Source organism: Lolium perenne, unplaced genomic scaffold, assembly GCF_019359855.2.
Source record: "Lolium perenne isolate Kyuss_39 unplaced genomic scaffold, Kyuss_2.0 unplaced18, whole genome shotgun sequence".
Taxonomy (NCBI): domain Eukaryota; kingdom Viridiplantae; phylum Streptophyta; class Magnoliopsida; order Poales; family Poaceae; genus Lolium; species Lolium perenne.
The window spans coordinates 392,919-400,001 of record NW_027248976.1 but is presented as its reverse complement, the minus strand read 5'-3'; the positions used below and the strand labels follow the sequence as shown (position 1 = coordinate 400,001).

The 7,083-nt window shown below is 50.9% G+C and overlaps 1 long non-coding RNA gene across 1 annotated transcript; it reads right to left on the bottom strand.

The window, feature by feature from the left end:
- Positions 1–743: 743 nt before the first annotated feature.
- On the bottom strand, positions 744–6,881 carry LOC127321051 (uncharacterized). Its single transcript, XR_011750063.1, has 2 exons — positions 6,640–6,881; positions 744–1,162 (listed from the first exon to the last, which is right to left on the bottom strand). It is a non-coding gene; the product is annotated as an uncharacterized lncRNA (long non-coding RNA).
- Positions 6,882–7,083: the final 202 nt, after the last annotated feature.

Below are 7,083 nucleotides of genomic sequence, written 5' to 3'. Positions count from 1 at the left end.
CTGCACCTCTCTTCATGTCTCAGGCCTCTCCCTGGATTCCTAGAGACGTTTGACGATTTCCCCTCGTGCCCCAATGCCCCAGCACCTCTGCCCGACTATGCCAACCTGGTGGTCACCACATCTTGGTCAAGCAGAAACGGAACGCACCAGCACCCGAGGTTGCGCCATGATGCTTCCCTGGCGTCCCTCTCCCTGATGCGCACCCTCCCGTGGCCATCACTACCCTGCAGAAACCTCACCCGTGCCATCTTGAACGTGGTCACCATGTCGGGTCCACCGTGTCCACCATGAACCCACTACTAGGGAAAGGCTTACCGCCGGCGTCCTGTAATGGCTTACCGCCGGCGCCTTCGCATTCGCCGGCGATCACCTCGCCGGTGGTAATGCCTCATCGCCGGCGCCTTCCAATTCGCCGGTGGTAAGTCGCTGTTACCGCCGGAGTTTTGCCCAATTCGCCGGGGGTAAGCATTTCCGCCGGCGCCTTTCCATCTCGTCGGGGCTTGGATGTTACCGCCGGCGCTCCCCATTTCGCCAGCGATAATACTAACAGGAGCATCAGGTCCTTACCGCCGGCGCTTCCCATTTCGCCTGCGGTAATATTAATAGGACCATTAGGTCGTTACCGCCGGCGCCTTCCCATTTCGCCAGCAGTAATATGAACAGGAGCAAAAAAATAAAACTCGAATTAGACAATATGTACACCAGAATTCATAGCATATACACAGAATATATATACAGGCAAGTACAAGAATGACAGCAAGATATACATCATTAGCAAGATACACATCATTGGCAAAAGTCCCGAAATGTCGATAACATGCATGCATCAATAACACAAGTGTCGACCATATGGTTCAACCATCATGACTCGAAGTAGCACATGTTACAGAAATACATATAAGTCCAGTCGACGACCTAGCTAAACAACAATGACATAGTAAACTAGAGAGGCGGTAGCGGCAAGCATCATCACGATGAAAGGGGTCCTCCACATCTCCCTCCTCTGTCCCGCTCGAAAGTTGGCGTATCGAGTTTCCGCCTCCTCCAAAGTGGTGTACCCCTTGTAGCTGTTGCCGCTGAAACGGTGGACCTGCCTCCTACAGTCTTCCCAGTCCTCGTAGACTCCAGGAACCCTGCCGTGGTAGACGACATAGTACGTCATCTATGCAAACACATAAAAAAGAAATGAAAGTTGTTAGTACATTAGTAGAGAGAGATATAACATAGAGTAGTGCAAAGAAAAAGCATGAAAATTACTTAAGTAATTTTATGACTAACATTTGCGGCTTCGGCTTCGGCGGGAAGGGACGGATGCCCTCAAGCGTGTTGAATGTTCTGTCGTCATATCCATCTTCTAATTGGCCTTCTATCTCGGCCTTAGAAAGTGCGGGACCATAGTGGAACAAGCCACCATTACCGCAGACATCCCTCCAGAGTATTGTGCAAATGGTCCGCTGGATGGCACGGAACTCGGCTCTCACGTTTTCATCGGTGGTGTCCGCCATGTTCACGAACATCCGCTGAAGACTGGATGGCAACAAGAGATCGTTCTGAGACCTTACAATCGACCTCATCTGTAGGATGGCAAACCAGGCCTCCATCCCATTGTCATGCGCCGATTGCTTGAGGCAGGGGAACTTGGTTATGTGGTTGCACACATAGCAACCTTTCACTTTCTTCTCATGCCTGATTTTGTCGATGCCAACCTCGGCTATGAAGCCGCTGAGGGCTTTATCAAGTGTAGACTTAAGGTCGGTGAAGTCCTTGTCCGGATCAAGCCCGGAGTCGAGGTAACTGACATGTGAATGATACGGGTGAAAGAGGAGGAGGGTGCAGTACTTGAATCTGTGCAAAATGGAAATAAACCATCATACTCGATCGACTATGAAGGAAATTCATGAAAGAATATAATAGAGGGTACTCTAGTAACCAAATACTTACTCGCGGAAATATGGTATGGCAAAGCATTTCTTATCCTTGTTTAACACCAAGAAATCCCTGATGTACTTTGCCAGAAACGCTTGTTCGTTACGGGACGGCTGATTGGAGTCATGTAGAAGGGGTCCATGATAGCGATGTCCGCTGTGTTCTCCATGGCGATATCGTGCGCCATGCTGAGCGATAGGAGGCGGACCAAGTTTCGGTCGAGCTGTTGCATGTTCAATAGCCTGAAGATGTCTTCATATCGAATGAACATCAAGTCCGCAGGGTATGTGGTGACAAAGCCAAAGCCACTGGGCACCTTGGCCGTCAAAACCGGGTACGAGGGATTTCTATCTCGAAGAAGTAGTTCCTCCTTCATTAGAACAGCATCATGCAAGCTCCTCATATCGGGCGTCACCTGCTGGACAATGTGTGCCGGCAGCATAGGCTGGCCTAGGTGATGCATCTTCCTCCACGGGGTCGGCAACTTGTCATTAACCACTTTCTTGCTTGCGGCAACATCTCCGGACTTCTTCCGCTTCCTGGCCTTCTTCTTACTGCAACTGGGAGTGGCGTTTTGTTTCATACCCTCCGTGGTCGCACCAAGGAGTGTCCTCGGGGTAAGCCCAACTCGGGGTGGAGCGGTGAAGGCGGTAGGGTCTTCCTGCTCGGGAGTTTCTTGTGAAAGGAACAACTTCTTCTTTAGCGTACGATCGGCGGGTGGCTTGTAAGGAGAAACCCCGTCGCCCTCCATCTCAGCGATGAACGTATCGATTGGAGCTTGATCGATGTCCAACGCATTGCCATGCTGACTCTCGGGCTGACTGTCGGGCTGGCTATCGGGCCCAAAAGGACCACCAGCCGGTGGAGGACTCGGGGCAGCCGTCGCATCCTGAGGAGTGACCATGCCATAGCTTGCCTCCGAACCTGAGGCGGCGGTGTTCCGCCGAATTAGGGCTTTCGGCCATAGAAGGATGTGATTCTTGAGGTCCCCGAGAGTGAGCGGGGTTTCCGTTTCCGGGGGTTGATAAGGAGGATGGAGGTCTTGGCATCCCGGTAACGACCGGTTCACACGAACCCGGCTCACGCTATCATCCATCCTGACGCAGTGGAAAATCCGCTGTGTTGGCAGGATGACACTGCCGCTCGCTACAGCCTTCAACTTGTTGTCCACATTCAGTAGCAAGGTGCAAGGAGTCGCGTTCTCCTGTGAAAACATGTGTAGGTCAGAGAGGGGCGACGACAAAGTAACTAATTTGTAGAGCTTGAGAGACTAAATTAATTACCGTGAGGGCGTCGAGCTCGGCTCGTGTTGAAGGACCGAGGCCAGGCGTGCAGGTGACTGAGGGGCTAGTACTGTGGCCCCCCGCCAGGTCCGACGAATGCTCTCTAGCGCCCACATTGCCGGCGGGTGGAGTCACCAAGTTGGGTGTGCATTGAGCGTGTCTAGTTGGAGGCCGGTTGTCCGAGTTGCTGGTGCCTAGGCTGATAATCGGCATCGGTCCCTTTTGGCCGCCGGCGAAGTAATTCTTCATCGACAACACAAGATCAGGGATGATTTCATTGACCCTGGTGGCCACCGCGTCATCGACCTTGCTAGTAACCTCGGCACTGACGCGTTGCTGAACCTCGGCACTGACTCGTTGCTGAACCTCGGCACTGACGCGTTGCTCCATGGTTGTTTCCAAGTCGGCCACCTTTTTCAGAAGAGCCTCGTGCTCCCGGTCCTTCTGCGCCTGCCGTGACTCCTTAGTGCTTGCGGGCACGTCCAAGCCATAGTCGGCAAGCTTGCGACCTCCTCCGGCGCCGGGGACACGGTGGGGCTTGTCCAAAAGCGGCCGCGCCTTCACGGTGTTCAGACCCCTGATAAAAGGCGTGTCCCACGGGACTTTGCCCGTCGACGTCTGGGACGAGGAGCCAGCTGATTCGGCGGCTGCTTGTTCCGCCAACTGCCAGAAGTAACATGAACAATTTTAGAATGTAATGGACTTGGTGAGCAGTATCAAATTAATAAGCTGGTAAATTGCTTACCACTGCTTTCTCTAGTGCCATCACCTTCGCGTCGGCGACCAACTCAACTCCCACCACCACATCAGGTTTCGTGACACGTTTCCCAGCCAATTCTTGATGGTATCGGGACCTGAGATATGCCCTGAAGAGTGGGTCTTTGTACTTGGCAAAAGGGGGCTCGAGGCCAGCATTTATGTAGGCCTGGTCCTCCTTGTCCCATACCGGCTGCTTGCCTTCGAAGCCACGGCAACCGAGATTGTGGTGACCGATGTTCTTATCCGCCAGCTCCTTCCCCCAGGTCGATTGTCTTTTGGTGTACTCGAGCTCCTCGTTTTCCAAGAATTTATTATACTGCTCCAGCGTCATCCGCGGGAAGTGGCGCTGGATCTCTTCCCAAGTCTCATTGTCACCAAGCATCCCCCTCAGCATGGTTTTATAACCGCTGAGGTTCTTGGAGAACTTAGAGAGGGCTCGTCTGTTCACGATGTTATCCTTGGTATCCTCGTTCCTGTATTCCACAGGGAACTCATACCGTGCGTGCAGCCGCGCAAGGAGTTGGGCCTACAGATGCTGCTTCTTCTTGGTTCGGAGTTTCATCTCGTTGACATCGACGACGTCCCGAAGGATTGCTCCCAGTTGGAGGCCGTACCCCTTCGCCACGTGCTTGGGCTCAGTAGGAATCCCGGTCTTGGCGTCCACCGCGGTGATTATGTCACGAGTGGTGCCGACCCTGTTTGGGCGCCGCTGCTTACGTTTCCTCTTGGCCTCGGTAGTAGTATCCGAGCTACCCCCGGCAATGCCACTGTCGGTGGTCTCGTCGGCAGCGGCCCTCTCATCCTCACCATCGTTGTCCATCTCAGCATCCTCCTCCTCCGAGGACTCGTCATTGCTGCCTGGAAGTTCCTCCAGCTGATCCGAGACCATGAGCCTGTAGTGCTCATCCAACTTCCGCTGAGAAGACCCGTCAACGTCTTCGTTGGGGTCTGCAGAAGACGACATCGCTAGCTAGAGAACAATAGCATCAAAAGTATAGTAAGTACTAAATTCATTAATTTGACCATGAGCCTAATGTTGCAGTTTAGTCTAAATATGAACACCAAACCAAGAGACCTAGAGCACATGAGCACCAGATGTAATTGACCTATTTTTAATTTGACAAAACCAAAGAAACTAGCTATACTAAATTCATTAGTGCACTGCCAATCTAGAAGCAAGACAATGCCATGCGAAAATTCGGCATGACCTTTGCTAAAAATGGTCATGCCGGAGTGCCCGAAATTCGCCGGAACGGAAGTTAATCGACATTCCGGCGAAACATGGACACTCAATGTGTACCTGCAGTTCCCCAGTTCCCCAGAGCACAATAACATTTTTTTTAGATTCACAGGATGAACAGCCCCCCAGTTCCATTTTCATTCAAAATGAAACCAAGTCTCGAGTGCAGAAAACCATAGTTGCAAAAGACAGATCAAGTTTTGACCAGAGCCGAAGCTAACAGACCAATTATAGGGATGCCCCTGGGGCACAACACTGGTTACAAAACAAGATTACTGCTTTTACAATCACCACTCGCAAAAACTGAGCCACAGCAAAACTAAAATCTGACGAACAAGCAACAACTACAAACTGTTGAATAGCCACTGAGCGCCTTAGCTTCTTCTCAACACCTCATAGAGCACAATATCATCATTATATAATAACAAGGGGAGATGGATATGCTGTTAAAAATGCAAGGGAATTAAGTAACGTGCACAGAAGCCTAGTACAAGGATCAGCCATTTGAACTAAATACAGTAGGGTATCTCTATTTTTATGGTATTATTGTATCCTACAATAAGGCACTCAAGCAGCAAAACCATCTTACTAGAAGGCATGATAGGGCACACTGAATAAAACACAATTTTTTGCTTATCTTTTGGAAGATTTGATTCCCACTCATCAAAATTACACGGTTTAGATAACAGAAAAATGGACAATGCCCTAGGACAAACTGAATCCTTATTATTCCGTGACAGCACATATAATTCAATGCCCTTATTATAACTAGGAATCAACAAAGTCTAAATAGAAAGATGAGCAAATGGAAACCACTACGATCTTAGCAGATGCAAGTCAACAATGTCTAAATAGGATGTGCTGAACAAACGAACACGTCTAAGCTTGTTTTAGACGGGCAAGTCAACAATGTCTAAATAGGATGCTGAACAAACAGACAGGTTTTAGCAGGTGCAAGTCGTAGCAGATTTATGTTCATGTGTGACACAAGCTACGGATGAATCAACTCACAGTATCGTCAAATCCACATGATTTTCAGAGTATAACTGCACAATTGCGGATCCTACAAGCAAGGCACAATGACTAGGCTAGATAATTTTCCCTGCACAGATCAGGCATATGCGGAATATAAAGGGTAGAAATCATGAGCGCTATAATGTCGGAAACCTAGAACGAAGAATCAAAATCAATCGAGCGGAACCTACCAGCTAGACCTACACGGATGAACAGAATCGACATCAATCGCATCTCAAATCGGCAGATCTACGCGATAATCCAAAGCATAATCGAGAGACGATTTCACGAAACCCAGCCACCGAGTCGAATCAACAACAACCGAGGTACTAACGCGGAGCTGAATAAATCCGATGGATCCACTACTGGATTAACAACGATCACGGAACACGGAGGATCGATCGGAGACTCGCGTACCTTGAGGAGGAGGAGGAGGAGGAGGGCGCCTTCGCTTCGATCGCCGAAGAGGAGGGGAGGGGCTGGGGGCGAGCTCAACGGACGGCCGGCGCCGGCGGCTACGTGGGAGGTGGGCGGGCTGGAGCGCGCGTGGGAGCTCGGCGGCGGCGTGTGGGAGCTCGGCGGCGGCGTGTGGGCGGCGGTATTTGGGGGGAACGACGATAGAGACGCGCGGATCGACCAAAACGACTAAGTCGTGGAGACTTTACCCCCGGCGTTTTGCTGTAAACGTCGGCGGTAACGTTTGAGCCACTAACAGGTGGGCCCAAGAGCGTTTACCACCGGCAAAATCGTGCAATTCGCCGGGGATAACAGGTGTCTATGTATTAATTCCGTAAACCCTCGTAGTTATACAGAATCGATTCGATAGCGCAGTGGTTCGGCCACCCTTCTGCACAGCCGAAG